The sequence below is a fragment of the Dama dama genome, chromosome 4 (genome assembly GCF_033118175.1).
Source record: "Dama dama isolate Ldn47 chromosome 4, ASM3311817v1, whole genome shotgun sequence".
Lineage (NCBI taxonomy): Eukaryota > Metazoa > Chordata > Mammalia > Artiodactyla > Cervidae > Dama > Dama dama.
The window spans coordinates 41014848-41031801 of NC_083684.1; positions in this window are offsets into that span (position 1 = coordinate 41014848).

Below are 16954 nucleotides of genomic sequence, written 5' to 3' on the forward strand. Positions count from 1 at the left end.
GGGGTGCAGTGGGGGTGGTGGGTGGTGATATCCAAAGCAGGGGCCGATCTGGGAGGCTGTGCTCCCCAGACGATGCGTCCAGCCATCCACGCTGGACCCCTCGCCAGCTCCCTGTCCTTGGGTCAGGGAGCGTGAAGAGGGTGGAGACGAGGGGGACGAACCCACAGGTCTTAGTTCCACCTGGAGTTTCGTGCCCCAGTGCCAGTGGGACCCGGGCGCCCTCTGGAGGCAGTGCGAGCCCTGAATGTGCAGCACATACCCAGGAGGGCACTGGCTTAAAGAGCCTGCCCATCAATTAGAAAAAGGACCCCCATAAATGTGGTCAAAGGACAGGAACAGAGACATTTGAAATGAAACACAAACGCTCAATAAAACATTAAGATGATGTTTACATAGGCAGGATCTGTTGCAAGCCTTTATATGCATCAACTCCTTTAAATCTCAAAAGCATTACTAGGGAGTATTCCCATCCCACAGATGAGTAAACTGAGGCACAGGAGGCAAAGTGACTAGCTCAAGGTTATAAAGTAAGTGGCATGGCCAGTATCTAACTCTGCGGCCTGGCACCAGAGTCTAGGACCTTTCTCATGACACCAGACTTGTTCTCAGCATGTGAAAAAACATATACTCTGGCTAAAAAGTGAAGTGTAAATTAAAACTATTTGGTAAATTAATTTATTCTACAAGTATTTATTGGATGCTTATTGTGAGCCAGGCCCTACTTCAGATGCAGGGGAACAGATGCCAAAACCTACAAAACTTTAAGCTTACACTCCAGTGGGAAGAGACAGACAGTGAACATGAAACCATATTCTATGGCATGGGGTAGGGCATGGGGGAAAATAGCAGGGTAAGGAGGAGGGGGCCTGTTTAAATCAGGCGTCAGCTGAACCTCTTTGAGAAGGTAACACTTGAGCTGAGACCTAAAGAAAGGGAAGGAGGGAGCCTGGTGGTTGTCAGTGAGAGGAGCGTTGGTCAAGTACCTGAGGTCAGTGCTGAAGGCGCTGTCTGCGTGGACAGGAGGTGGTGGGCTCCCGTCCCACCTCCCTGGCCCATCACCAGTGCCCAGGCCGTGGGAGGTGTTTAGGGAGGACTTGCCTGCCAACCATTAAGTGAGGAAAATGCCCTGGGCATTTGCTTACTTCTCTGCAACCAGTCCCATGTGACAGCTGACCCCATGTGTCTCAGCAGAGGAGGGTGTGATGTGGGGAAGTAGAAGCGAAGCCCCCACGAATATTTGGGTGGAGATAACTAACCCAGATCTGCCCTTCTCAGCTGGGATGGCAGCAAAAGTCAGCCCTGTGAAATGCGATGAGAGAGGTTTGATGACCAGGGGACCATGCAGCCCAAACCCCAGACTCTGAGGGAGCAGCCCACACAGGGGCCAGAGGGAATTGGGGATGAGTGCGCCCTGCACCTCTCGATGGGCCCTGCGGGGTCGTGGGTGCCCAGGCCTCCATGTCTCTCTGCCTCTCCAGATCTAGGCGGCACCTGGGATTCACAAGCGAACTTCCCTTAAGTGAGGTCCCTGACAGTTGCCCTGGAGTAGAAGGGCCAGGACATGACTGTTGTCTGCATGGCCTACTTTCCTCCAGAGACGGAAGCCCAGAGGAGGGTCAGGGGTGGCCCTGGAGGAGGCGAACCCAGTTCTTGCCCAGTGCCTGCCACTCTCCTTCTTGCTGCGGCCAAAAGGCCATTCCTTTCACCGCTGGTTTCGCCTCATCACGTCCCTTTGAGATTCGATGACTCACTCTCTATAAATTGCGTGTGTTTCATATGGTGAACTGCCCTGTTGTCAGTGCTGAAAACTTCTGTTGATTCTTGTGTCCCCCTGGGTTCTTTAGAGTCCTGCCTAGGCCACCTCACGAAGGGGTTTTCAAGACGAGCACAAACTGGGCCAGAGCCGGGAACAGAGGGCAGCCAGGAGGAAGGGCCGTTCCGGGGGCCGGCGGGCTTCTCCGTGTCTCTCTCAGGCTCACACAGTCTCTGAGCTTGCTTTGCTCTCTTCTCTCTCCTGACCAACAGTTCCTTGGTTTCTCCTTCACTCTGAATTTCCTTTCCCGTCTCCTAGCTGCCGCTTCCGGATAGTTTCTGCTTCCTCACATCTGAACATACTGCCGACCTCAACTCCTGACCTCTCCCTCTCCTCCTGTCCGCGTCTGCACCAGCCGCTCACCGCCTCCGTGCTGGACTTCTGCTGTCATGTGCCCAAGCTCGCTCACCCGCTTTTTGCCACAGCGTGCTGTGTGTCTCTGGATGGGTTGTTTTGGCTCACAATCCTCTCCTGGTCCAATCAGCAGGGCTAAGAAGGGAGGACACGGACAGACCAGCACAGGGCTGCCTCTCCTGCCAGTCTCTGGGTGCTCTTGAGAGTCCTGCGGCAGGCACCACTAAAGACTGTCTGCCAGCGTCCCAGATGCATTCACTGTTTTAATCTGTTTACTCATGCTTGAGTTTCATTTATTGACCTTTGTTATTATTGCCTAGATATCTCTTAAGGATCCTTAAAAATTCCTCAGCCACCCAGCCTTGGTTCACTGTGGAGGCTCCTACCCAGACGCCTGGCGGAGGGAGGGTCGTTCATAGTAAAACCAACAGTAGGTCATTTCCTCCTCCCTCTTTAGTCTCGCCTTTCATCAAAGGGAGGAGGAACCATATTTAATAAACATCATCCATGACTTTAGATCAACGGTCTCCAAACATTGCAATTCTTCCAGAAACGGTATCTCTCTTGCCCTCACAGAAGAGCATGTGGTCAAGAGGAGATTGAATAAAGTCCTTTAATCAGCTGCAGTAGTATTTGAATCATTTAATTTAGGATCTGACAACCACACATTATTTTTTAGGCCAGTTTTAGCCAACCAGGAGAGCTGGCCCAGTCTGACCCATGCTTCATAAATCACCTCCTTGCATAATTGCAGAAAGTTTGGGGAAGAGATTTTTCTGGGGCTTTTCAAACATAACCAAAAACAATCTCCCAGGCTGTGTATGCCTAGCAGGAGTCCTTGGCCGTGCTCCCTTCACATGGCCCTGTAGCTATAGAGCGAGCCCTCGGGCTGGCGGGAGCCAGAGACATGAGGCAGGGAGCTGTCACCCCCCGCAGCCTGTGCTTTTTATTTCTGGCTACAGGTTCGCATGGCCAGGAAAACAAGTCAAATCAAATTAGATGCCAGACACACACTGCTTACTGCAGCTCACCCTCTACTGCCTCAGACTCTTCAACACCTGCTGAAACCCCCTCACCAGAAAAAATGAAAGAGGAGCTTCTGATTGAAAATAGCACCTGCCAAACACCCCCAGTGTGGCCTCTACCACAGTCACATTAAATCGCTTGTGAAGTCCCAGGAAAGAGTGAAATGCAAGACATCCCCCTATACCTCCCCTCAACCCCCGCCGCCCCCACTCAGAACCAGTCTGACATCAGCTACATCTGAGCCTCTGGCAGACATCCCCTCTGACCTATCAAGCAGGTGAGATTGGGCTGAAAAAAACCCATGGGACTTCATTCTGTCCCTCCTGCAAGCAACAGCCACATGTCTGCACAAAGGGCTAGATGTTAGACCAGTCTTCCCATTTTTCTCCATCTAGTCCAAGGAAGCAAAGTGGCAGAAAAGAGGCTAGGGGACCAGAGCAGGGCTAGTGGCCTTCCTGGGACCACATAGCATTCTTTTTTTTTTTTTTTTTTTCTTTTTTCTTCTTTTTTTGCTTTAAGCTGCTAGGTTTGGGGTAATTTGCTATACAGCTGCTGCTGCTGCTGCCAAGCTGCCCCAGTCGTTCAGTCTGCGTGACCCCATAGACGACAGCCCACCAGGCTCCTCCGTCCCTGGGATTCTCCAGGCAAGAACACTGGAGTGGGTTGCCATCTCCTTCTCCAATGCATGCATGCATGCTTAGTCGCTTCAGTCATGTCCGACTCTGTGCGACCCTATGGACAGCAGCCCACCAGGCTCCTCCGTCCACAGGATTCTCTAGGCAAAAATACTGGAGTGGGTTGCCTTTTCCTTCTCCACCACATAGCATTCTTAAGTGGCATTAAGAAAGGAGGAGTCTGGTGTGGGTCAGTGCAGGCTGGGAATTGTAAGTTTTTTGTGAAGGCCAGTTTTTAGTTTCTTAGTTGGGGGTTTATTGGTGTGAGAATAGAACCATCAACAGCCCAAGTTACAAGGGGGAGTGTCCCTGCAGGGATCCAGGGAGATCCTGGGCTGGAACCAAATGTGGGAGTCCTCCAAGCCTCCCAGGAACTGTCAGTCACAGGCAGCATCCCCCGGTGTGGACCTGGGGCTGCTCACCTGTCTCCTAGCTCTGGGTCCTACTCCCCCTAAAACCTGAACTCACAAAAGACTCTGGGCTCACTAATTCTAGCCATCACACTTGATCCAGTAGTGTGAGAACGGCTATCAACTAAGGAGATCTCCTTCTGGCTCCTTCGTGGGGTAGTCTCCAGGGGACAGAGTGGTTCATGCACTCTTGTCAAAGTCCTGGGCAGCGAGGGCCACTGTCCTATAGGTGTTTGTCAGGAAGCCCCACCCAGAACATCCTCAGAGGGCATCTCAACAACAGCCGCGCATACTTAAGATGGGAATTGGGGGGACTTTCCAGGTGGTCCAGTGGTTAAGAATCTGCCTGGCATTGTAGGGGATGAGAGTTCGATCCTTGGTCAGGGAACTAAGATCCCACATACCTCGAGGCAACTAAGCCCACATGCCACAATGAAGTTCCTGTGTGCCGCAATTAAGACCCGACCCAGCCAAATAAATATGTGTGTATATATATATATATATATAATGAGGGTGGGGATGGAGCTTGGGGGAGGGCCGCCCCTCATCCCTGTTGCATCACCATTGCCTGCACCCTCACCCCAATACAGGCCTGACTTTTCCAATTAAACTTTGCCTCTGCCACTCACTGCTGTGTACCCTTTAGCCCTGGTCTGAATTTCTGACCCTCGAAAACAGAACAGGGCTAACATGAGCCCTTCCCTTCCAGGGTTGTTGTGAAAATTGAGATAAGAGTTCTAGGGCATAAACTATTTCAAATATAATAAAGATAATGGATGTTTTTAACCTCAGTGCAACCGGAGACCATAGAAAATATAGATGAGTAAAGACTGGAAACACGACCTTGTTCTAGAAAGATGAAGATGTTTTGAATTGACACAAGAATGACGTACATTTTATTAGGGAAAAAAAGTAATTTATGTGTAGCCCTACAGACATGACTCATAAAATAGAACTAACTATAAAACAATTTATCTTTGTCTCCCTTTGTCCTTTAAATGTACTTATGAAGCTACCTTTTTCCCCAGCCCCTGGGTGAAATCTAAACTAAATCGCCTTCTGACCCCTTCTTCACCCCTTGGCTGATGTCTTTTTGTTCCTCCCGGAGGCCTTCTGATCAGGCCGTGAGACAGCCCCATGCTGGCTCTCTCCTGTCAGCGGCCACCTCTCATCCTCTGCAAGTGTTCGTTCATCCTCTGCCCTCCTGATCTCTGGGCGGGCAGGCAGATCCCGACATGACTACTCTCCTAGCTGCCCCGCGAAGCCATCTGGCCAGCCTGTCTCCTTCCATCAGGATTTTTCTGGCATAAGTCGCCCCAGTTCAGTGTGTCCCTGAGGCTCCAAAGGACTTGTCTTGAGCTTTCTGCAGTGGTCTCCCAGAAGCCCCTTCCCCCAAGCTTGAGGTGGGGAGCGAGCATCCTTCACTATCCCCCTGGGAAGAGGAGATTCATAGCCCCAGCTCTCCAGATGTGCCCACAGCAACCAGCACACTGAAAATGCCCAGGAAATGGCAGCCATCCTGGGCTCCTGGTCCTGCCCTCTGCCAGGGCCCAGGCAGGGGCTCTGTGGCCACTGGGCCTTGACCACTCGTGTCCTGAGCAGTTCTAAGCCCTCAGCCCCAAGGGCAACCCCAGATCCCTAAGTGACAGTTACTGAAAAGGGAAATTGGGATTCCACTCCAAGCCAAAGTTGCCTTCCTGGTCTTTGCCAACTGTCTCCAGGAAAAAGAATACTCCCCACACTTACATGAGGCGGGTAGGTGGGCAGGTAAGAAGAAAGGTGTCCGGCAGCCACAGAAATATGGTGGATATGGCCAAGTCCCAGGCAGGCACCAAACAACCCCCACACTGGCTGCCTTGTTGGGTACCTTGGACCATTAAGGATTTACTCAGGAGACCCAATGAGAGAACAGTTATGAGACCCCTTGCTCAGCGTGACCAAAGGGGTTTTAGAAGATCTTCTGTTTAGAAGATCTTCTCTTCTGTTTCCTGGGCTTAGAGGCAGAATGAAAACCAGACCCCAGGAAACAGAAGAGGAGAAAGCTGGGGTGAGGAAGGCAATAGGTATGGGAGGGAGACGGGACTCAAGTCAGAGTTGCCCTGGGGACAAACCGAAGGTCTGAGGGTCAGCCTAGAAGCCCTGGGGCAGTGATCTGGGTCCTGTTTTCAGAGTGGCCCCAGAGGAGACAGATGGTCTGGAAGGCAGTGCCCTAAGAATGTCCCCACCAGCAAGCCTATCTCAGATGATTAAATGGCAGCAGATAAATTTAACTAAACGTGAGTAATGGGAACACAAAGGGGAAGTGAAGAGAAATAGAATTTTTTAGCAACATAAGGAAATGAGAAGAAAATGACTTTGCAATGAAATGTCAAACTTCTGTGCCTGGAAGAGATGTAATACGGTCACTGCAGGCTCAGGGGAGCGGGGGAGTCTGTGGTTATTTCAAGCAAATTTTAATTCACTTCAATTTAATAACATATGGCCAAATTCTTTGGGGACAGTGTCAGGAGACAAAACTGGGAGTCAGAGGGTTCCAGCTCTGGTAACTGGAGTGTTTCTTGTGGTTTTACAAGGAGATGCTATACCTAAATTCATTCAGTCATCCATCCATTCATACAGGGAGTGAATCTTAAAAGCTGAGGTTTAAGAAAACAAAAGACACAATCCTGCCTGTGCCCGCCCCCAGGAGATCCTGGTCAGCTGGGGAGAGACAGACAGGGAAACAGTTACAATGTAGGGACCCATTCTGGACCTAATGCTTGGTGCTCAATAGCAGTTTGTAGAATGAATGTATGACTGAAAGATTGGTTTTGAAAAGGCACCAAAAAGGAGGGAATATCAAGGTGGGTCTTGAGCGATGGGTTCCCCAGAGAGGCATGTAAGTCAAGGGCAGTCCAGGTAGCAGGGATTGCATGTGACAAGGTAGAATGGACCACAGGTAGCAAAGGGATGCTGGTTATAATCCTGGGGCTGGAGGAGACTGCTCAGAGCGAGGGAGCAGGGTGAGAAGGGTCAAAGGACAAGGACAGGATCCATGGACCCTGATCATGTATCCTCAAGAAGGCAGACTCCAAAGACCCCCCAGTCCATTATTAACTGTCCCTCACATCTTTACTCTAGGCCATGTGCCTGTTCATCCTTGGAGCTTCAACACAGACATTGCATCCACCAAGAAGCTTTTCTTTCTGGCTCAGGCTAGGGAGAGTCCCCCTTCCTCATGCCTGCTCCCAGTGTACCCTGCACCACCAACCTTGTCACTGCCCATCCCCAGTCACATTTTTAAAAAATTCATGCATGTACTTTTAAAGAAGTATTTATTTATTTGGCTGCTCTGGGTCTTAGTTGCAGCATGTGGGATCTTTAGCTGTGACATGCCAACTCTTAGTTTCAGCTTGTGATATCGAACTCCGGGCCCTTGCATTGGGAGCTCAGAGTCTTAGCCACTGGACCAGCAGGGAAATCCCCTCCACCAAGTCCCATATTGGGTTAGTTCATCTGTAGGCTTGTCTATTTCCCACTGAGGCTGCCATACCCAGCTCTGGTAATGCCCACACCACACTGGTCCCTTCCTGGATCCTGGCCAGGCTGTTGTGTCTATGGGACCCCATCCTAAGGATGGACAAAGTCCATCTGGAAAAGTGGCTCTGGAAGCCGAAGTCTGAATTAAGGGCTGTTGGGGTGAGGGGTGGAGTCTGGCCGAAGGAAGAGTGTTTTATTTCACATCACATTGGACTTTGCACTTTCTAGGGAGATTCTGGAAGAGCCCTGGCTCAGAGCCCTTAAGACCCCAGGACTCTGACTGGAAGGGGTGAGTGGTTAGGACTATTGGGCATGGGCAACAAAGTCAGAGAAACCTAGCTCCAGGGGAGAGAAGCTGGAATGGTTGAACTGGTGGGATGGGTACCGGGCCCACTGAAGTCAAGGCTCAAAATGGCCTAGCAGAGCAGGGCCTGTAGGAGAGCCTCCTCCCTGGACAGCCGCCAGCGGGACAGGCCGCCCAAGAGAAAAATGACAGAGCTGTAGGTATCCTGGATGTCCACTAGAGGGAAACAGAGGATAAGCCAGGCGGGTTGCCGTGGTAACCACAGAACCCATTGCTGCCTTACCCTACTCTGGCAGGGAGGTGCAGAGAACGCCCAAGCTGGGTGTCACAAATGCTCCTGCATCTGTGGCCATCAGCTCCAGGCACAGGCAGGGACGAAGGACTCAGGCAACTCACTTTCTTGTTTTCTCAACTCCACTCAGGTCATACTTTTCCTGGTTGAGCCAGGCATAGCAGTTGTGGAAGAAATATAAAATGGGGTTTTGGATCAGCCAAACCAGAGCCTTCCTTTTAAAGATGAAATAGAAACCCAGAGAGGGAAAGACACGTGCAGGAGACCACACAACAGCAGTCCTGTAAATGGAGCTGGAGAGAAAGACCAGTACAACAACGTGTCATTTTTTTATTACCGTTTTTTATTTTAGAATGTTGTAAACCCCACGTTTAAATATACTTGTGTGTATGCATATATATAATGCTACAGTGTAACTGAAGAATCTCCTTTAGCTGATCACATGCATCTTTTCCTTTCTATACCATTTTCTTCCTCTCCAGTTAGTGTCTTTCCTTGTCTGGGCTTCTATTGCTTTTATAAAATGAAGAAGCTGGCCTGGTTGATCTTGAAATCCTCGCCCTCTATAATTATGCAAAGGCTTCATTTCTAGTGAAGCCACTCACAGGACTAGTGAGGGGCTTTAATCTGTTTTGAATATTTCAAGTTCAGAGGTGGTTAGTGTAATGTAGTGTCTAGGACTCTAGTTGCAAGAGATGGAGAAGTCATTTTAAACTGGCAAAGGACAAAGGAAATTATTGGTGCATGTGATCAAACTATGCACCAGCCGGGCAACAGCTGTACACACAAATCCAGCAGGACTCATTCAGACAATCTTCCTCTCCTATGTTTTCTCTCTCATCCCCCTTTCCCATTCCCTTCTCCCACCCTCCATCGCCCATCCCTTCATAGAGGAGGGACAAGAAATTCCTTCAAGAAAGGGGGATGCTACTGAGACAGAAAGGAAGGGATGTTGAGCAGAAGGGGGCGGGAAAGATGCCCGTTACAACATATTAAATGGGTTATCCTAGTAATTAATGAAAACTTAGGCCCTGAATCTAATGACAATAAGGGAAAAATCTGGTGGTCCAGTTTAAGGTGCAGGTGTGGTGGCCTGCATGCACAGTGACCATCAGGCGAGTCTCAGTAGCAGCCAGACTCTGGTCTGATGACTAGTGGGTGGTGATCCACAGAGGGGCATGAGAGCTCGGGGGAAAACTGTGCTGAGCCTATAGGGTCAGAGGCAGGCAGAAGACCCCATTGGAGGGCCCTCGGAACAGGATCACCAGAGACTCAACTGTAACGTGGGAGAGTATATGCACAGGGTTTCCTGGTGGCTCAGATAGCAAAGAATCTGTCTGAAATGTGGGGGACCCAGGTTTGATCCCTGGGTTGGAAAGATCCCCTGGAGAAGAGAATGGCTACCCACACCAGTATTCTTGCCTGGAGAATTCCATGGACAGAGGAGCCTGGCAGACTACAGTTCATGGGGTCGCAAAGAATTGGACATGACTGAGCGACTAACATTTCACTTTCCAAGAGCATGCCTGAGATAGGATGAATCCTGGAGCTGACACTTGGTAGCTAAGTGACCTTGGCACACTTCTTAAATTTTCTGAACCTGTTTCCTCATATGTAAAATTGGGATGAGAATATCTATTTCATAGGTTGTTGAATTCAGTTGCTGTAGTGAATGTGAGGCACCTAGCCAGGCAGAAACTTCCAATAACTGTTATTGCTATGCGGATATCTTTTCAGCAGTAGATGCACAGTGGCAGGCAGGTGGCACTCGAGCCCCACACTCCACCGAAGGATGCTCTGGAAGTTGCAAACTGACTGAAGCAGGTGCTTGGTCTTATCTGCAGTAGAGGACCAGGGTGCTGAGACTCGCTTCCCTGAGTCAGACTCAAAGCTCAGCCAAAGATCTTGCTTGCAGTGGAGGGCTGAAGATACACAGCCCCCACTCAGGGCCCCCGTCTAGTCTTTCTGGCTCAAGTGTGCACACGGAAGATAGTCAGGGGACCTGAGTTCCCTGGTACTCCAGGAATTGCTGGTTTTCTGACATAACAGGGTTGGATTTGGGCCAGCTACTTTTGCTGGGACCCGTATCCTGTCACGAATTTTCATGGAAACCGGAGAGTGGCACATTTTAATGAATGTTTTAAAATGACTGGAACTTGAATATGCTTGTGTTATAGGGGAGGCCCCAGCCAGAAACCTAGACCCTTAGCAGACCGAGTGAAGAGTTAACAGTCAAATCTATGTGGGCAGTAAAAGAGCAGGCGATGTAGAAAACACATTACCTCTGCCCTGGCTGAGACAGAGTCCCGCTGAATCTAGCATCTTCTGCTCCGCAACACCCTTCCCACCACGTTTCAGGGTGTAAAGAGGCTTTAGGGTACCACTAGCACACTTAGAGGCTCCCCCCCAATCTCGCTAGCCCACTAGCACACTTAGAGGCTCCCCCCCCCCAATCTCCCTAGCCCAACCCCTCTGCAGGGAACCTGGACGGGACCTGCAGGAAGGTCTTTTCAGCAGGAGAACTGCGAGTCTGCAGCAGATGCTGAGGTAGTTGTCATGGAGACAGGAGGATGCAGAGAAGAAAGTGACTCTTCATTGGCTGGGCGGCTTGTAACGGCAAGCTGGCATGGTGGTCTACCCGCAGGTATGAACCTGTTCGAGGAAACTGGCCACTCGGATGTCTGTGCTTTGTGGCTAGTCTATAACTGTCCCCTGACCTCCAGCAGCAGAGCCGGATGGGGTATGGCCTCACTTTCCCTGAGAGGTGCCCCGACCCTCCCGTCCAGAGTGCAGACCTCCAGCAGAAGGAAGGGGACCATGCTTGGGACCCAGGGGTCAGTGTCTAGAGCTACTCAAGGCTGCTCTTGGACTCCCCGCAGACCATCCCCCCATTCCGCAGTGGGTTTGGCTTCCTCCCGAGGGCTCAGAGCCCTGTGGGATATCCGGAGTGGCAGTCAGCTGACAGGCACCAGTTAGCACTCAGACCTTAGGTGAACTGGTTTGGGAGGATGGTTAGGGGTAGCTTGGGTTTGGGGTAGGATTTCAGAACATGAGAAGGAATCAGAGATTCCTCCTGGGTGTGTGTGTCTGTCTGTGAATCTGTCTATGCAGAAATCCAAGCCAGCCACCAGAGCGATGTGACTCAAGAGGTTTTGCCCTCCAAAATCTCCAGCTGGTCCCTTCTCAGGTTTTATAAATAATCCTTGAAATGGACATTTGAAAATGTTTTAATCTTAGGTTAAAAAATGGATAAACCTATCTTTGCACCATTTGCTATCCTACTGCCATTGAGCACCGAAGGCTGAGCACACCCAGCTCCAGCCCAGCTCAGGTCTGCCTCTCAGAGATCCCTTCTGACCCCTAGAGCCTGTGATGAGTGACATCTCATTCTTTCAAAGATCACCTGTCTTTTCTCTCACTACTTTTAAGATCTTTGGGTTTTTTGTTGTTGTTGTTTGTTTGTTTCACTAAGATGTGTCTCAGTGTAAGTGTCTTTTTATTTATCTGGCTCGGGATGTTGGTATTCCAGAATCTGTAAGTTTGTAGCTTTCATCAGTTCTGAAAATTCTCAGCCTTTATCTTTTCAAATATTACTCAGACCCATTATTTTCTTCTTTTATTCTTTTGGAACCCAGTTAAATATATTATGCATTCTCAGTCACTTGTCATGTCCAACTCTTTGTCTGCCTTTGGACTGTAGCCTCCCAGGCTCCTCTCTTCATGGGATTCTCCAGGCAAGCATACTGGAGTGAGTTGCCATGCCCTCCTCCAGGGGATCTTCCTGACCCAGAGATCGAACCTGGTTCTCCTGCACTGTTGGCATATTCTTTTATTTTTGGTAGAAACTGACATGCTGATTTTATTTTTTTATTTTTTTCCATTTATTTTTATTAGTTGGAGGCTAATTACTTTACAATATTGTAGTGGTTTTTGTCATATATTGACATGAATCAGCCATGGATTTACATGTATTCCCCATCCCGATCCCCCCTCCCACCTCCCTCTCTACCCGATCCCTCTGGGTCTTCCCAGTGCACCAGGCCCAAGCACTTGTCTCATGCGTCCAACCTGGGCTGGTGATCTGTTTCACCCTAGATAATATACATGTCTCGATGCTGTTCTCTCGAAACATCCCACCCTCGCCTTCTCCCAAAGAGTCCAAAAGTCTGTTCTGTACATCTGTGTCTCTTTTTCTGTTTTGCATATAGGGTTATCGTTACCATCTTTCTAAATTCCATATAAATGTGTTAGTATAATGTAATGGTCTTTATCTTTCTGGCTTACTTCACTCTGTATAAGGGGCTCCAGTTTCATCCATCTCATTAGAACTGATTCAAATGAATTCTTTTTCATGGCTGAGTAATATTCCATGGTGTATATGTACCACAGCTTCCTTATCCATTCGTCTGCTGATGGGCATCTAGGTTGCTTTGTTGGCAGATTCTTTACTGCTGAGCCACTGGGGAAACTCAGATCAGATATATTATAGCTCTCTGCTTTACATCTTTTCCTTCTCTTTGTCCTTTTGGGAATAATTTCCTGAGGTCTAGATTCTGCTCACTGGTTTTCTCTCCAGCTATGCCTAATCTGCTGTTAACTCTGTGTGTGAAGTTTTAAATGTTACCTACATGAAAGTGAAGTGAAAGTCACTCAGTTGTGTCCGACTCTTTGCGACCCCATGGACTATACAGTCCATGGAATTCTCCAGGCCAGAATACTGGAGTGGGTGGCCTTTCCCTTCTCCAGGGGATCGAACCCAGGTGTCTTGCATTGCAGGCGGATTCTTTACCAGCTGAGCCACAAGGGAAGCCCAAGAACACTGGAGTGGCCTTTCCCTTCTCCAGTGGATCTTTTCGACCCAGGAATCAAACCAGGGTCTCCTGCATTGCAGATTTTTTACCAGTTGAGCTATCAGGGAAGCCTGTAACCTACTATAGTTTTTCATTTATAAGAATTCTACTTGGATCTTATTCAGTTCTGTTTTATAAGATTAACATAAAAATCTTGATCTCTACTCATACACTAAACCCATACTTGAATTTATTAAAATAACTTTTGAAACATATTAGTCATATTATTATTAATTCTGTGTTTGAGAACTCCATTTGACATTGTTATAAATCTGACTATACAGTTTTTTCCTGTCTGTCATTCTTTGTTCCTTGTTTCCTATATGTGTTTTGTGATTCAAGACTGTGAGCTCCTATTTCTTGGGAATGTAGTTTCCTCCAGGCAGGATTTGTGCTTACTTTTGCCAGATGCTCCATTAACTTGGGACCAACAGAAACTAAGTTTTTAGCTTGTGAAGGTTTTTTTTTTTTTTTTTGGCTGTGATTGGTCTTTGTTGCTGCACACGGGCTTCCTCTAGTCAGGGCTAGTAGTACCCTTTGTTGCAGTGCTTGGGCTTCTCGTTGCATTGGCTTCTCTTGTTGCAGAGCACAGGCTCTAGGCTCCTAGGCTTCAGTAGTTGTGGCTCATGGGCTCTGGCGCACAGGCTTAGTCGCTCTGTGGCATGTTGGAGATCTTCCCGGACCAGGGATCGAACCTGTGTCCCCCACACTGGCAGGCAGATTCTTAACCGCCTACACCACCAGGGAAGCCCCTAGCTTGAAGTTTTTTAGAGCGCTCAGGGACTGTGAATTCAGGTTGCTAATCCACATGGGGACCCTCTTGTTGTTGTTACAAATGCTCTGGGGAGATATCTTCCACCTCTTCCACTCATTGCCAAGATTTGAAACAGGCAATTTACCTTTAGTCTCCACCAGGTGGGTGTTCACCCTTGGGGTCCCAATTTGAATTGGGGTGTGTTTGTGTGTCTTCTGTTAGATACCCATCCTTGGACGGGGTTTGAGTTTCATCACCTGGCCTCAGTACTTACAGGACCATGAAGCAAAGTTCAGGTTTGTCTCATCTGGCAAATGACTTCCAGGTGAAAACTAGTTTTCCGTGGTCTGTCTACTACTCTGAGTTAGTTTTGCTTCATTTTGGCTCTGTGTGTTCCTTACCCATTTTGTAATTCCCCAATGCCTTTAAAAAGATTTTCAAAATATTTCATCGATAAAATGGACGTGTGTTCGTGAGTTCTTTAGAGGAAACCCGCTAATACTAGACTTGCGAGCTCTGACTCTGCTTCAGCCTCTTCTAACCGCCTCAGCTTCTTCTCATAATCAATTAATTACACAGCCTCTTAACTGTTGTGAGCTGCACCCCTGCCCCACCTCCCCCGGCAACCGAAGCCCAGTCGTTTTTCCACTGCATCCACTTACTACACAAATAATGAAAATGCAGCCTGCTCTCCTTACACTCCCTCATCCTGTTCTCTAATTCCCCTTTCCCTTGCTTTGGGGAGGCCTTGGGGTAGTTTATAAACCCTCCCCTTCTTCTGGGTGCTCGCAATGTTTTCTTTCTTCCCTTCTTCTGGCTGAGGGTGTAGAACCTCACATTCCCCACTAGGTGGAGGGCTTGCTCTTCTGAAGAATTCTTCCTTTAGTCACCTCACGTGCGTGTATGCTCAATTTCTTAAATTGTGTCTCTGCAACTCCATGGACTGTAGCCTGGCAGGCTCCTCTGTCCATGGGATTTCCCAGCCCATACGGGAGCGGGTTGCCTTTTACTCTTCCATGTGATCTTCCAGACCCAGAGATCAAACCTGTTTCTCCTGCGTGTCCTGCCTTGTCAGGCGGATTCTTTACGCCTGAGCCACCATGGAAAGCCATCATATATAACACACAGCAGTGTTAATGATACGGCTCATGTTGTACATTACATCTCTAGTACTCATTTATAACTGGACATTTATATCTCTTGACTGCCTTTATCCAGTTTCCTGTCCCCCCTACCTCTGCCTCTGGTAAGTACAAATATGATCTTTTTTTCTATGACTTTGTATGTTTATTTGGTTTTAAAGTATAATTGACCTGCAACACTATGTTAGTTCTGTTACATAGTGATTTTTTTTCTATTCATGTCAAATGATCGCCTAGTTACAGTAGAGCACCACAAAGACATTACTTTGTCACTGACTGTATTTGCCACACTGTAATTTTATACAGATGGCTCATCTCAAGACTGGAAGTTTGTACCTCTTAATCTTCCTCATCTATTTCTCCCCCCAACCCTTTCTCCTAGGTAACCACTTCTGTTCTTTGTATCTGTAACTCTGTTTCTGTTTTATGTTTCATTTGTTTTGCTTTTCAGATTCCACATAGGAGTGAAATCAAACAGTATTTGTCTTTCTGTGACATGTTTTACCTTGCATAGCGCCCTCTAGGTCCATCCATGTTGTAAAAAATGGTAAGATTTCATTCTTTTTTATGGCTAATATTCTATTGTGTATATACCACATCTTCTTTATCCATTTGTGTGTTGATGGGCACTTGGGTTGCCCATCATGGGTTGATGGGTACTTGGCTATTGTAAATAATGCTGCAGTGAACATAGGGGTACATATCTCTTTTGTAACTAAGTGTTTTTGTTTTCCTTGGATAAATGCCCAGGAGTGAAATTATTGGATCATGGTAGTTCTATTTTTAATATTTTGAAAAATCTCCAACTGTTTTTCATAGTGGCTGTAGCACTTTACATTCCCACCAACAGTGCATGAGGGTTCCCTTTTCTCAGTATCCTAACATTTTTTATTTGTTGTCTTTTTTATAATAATCATTCTGATAGGTGTGAGGTGATATCTTACTGTGGTTTTGTTTTCACTTCCTTGATGAGTGATGTTGAGCATCTTTTCATATGTCTGTATGTCTTCTTTGGAAAAACGTCTGTCCAGATCTTCTGCCCACTTTTAAAATTTGGTTGTTTGGTTTTTTATGTTGAGTTGTACAAATATTTTGAGTTCTCTGAATATTTTGAATATTAACCCCTTATTGGATATATCATTTACAGGTATCTTCAGTAGATTTTTTTTTCCTGTTTCATTAGTAGGTGTCCTGTTTCATTAGTAGGTGGTCTTTTTATTTTATTGATATTTCCTTTGCAGGGGAAAAGTTTTTTGTTTGATGTAGCCTCATTAGCTTATTTTTGCTTTTGTTTCCCTTGCCCCGATAGACATATCAAAAAATATATTACTAAGACCTCTGTCAAAGAGAGTATTGCCTATGTTTTCTTCTGGACATTTTATGATTTCAGGTTTTACATTTGAGCCTTTAATCCATTTGAATTTATTTTTGTGCACAGTGTGAGAGAGTATCAGTTTGATTCTTTTGCATGTAGCTGTCCAGTTTTCCCAACACTGTTTATCAAAGAGGCTCTCTTTTTTCCCCCCATTGTATATTCTTGTCTTCTTTGCCATAGATTAATTGCCCGTATAAGTGTAGCTTCATTTCTGGGCTCTCTATTCTGTTCCATTGATGTATGTGTCTGCTTTTGTGCCAATACCATTTAGATCACTGCAGCTTCATCATATAGCTTGACATCAGGAAGTGTGATACCTCCGACTTTGTTCTTTTCTCAAAATTGTTTTGGCTATTCAGGGTTTTTAATGTTTCCATACACATTTTAGGATAATTTTTTTAGTTCTGTGAAAAACACCATTTGTCCCTCTCTTTTTTAATT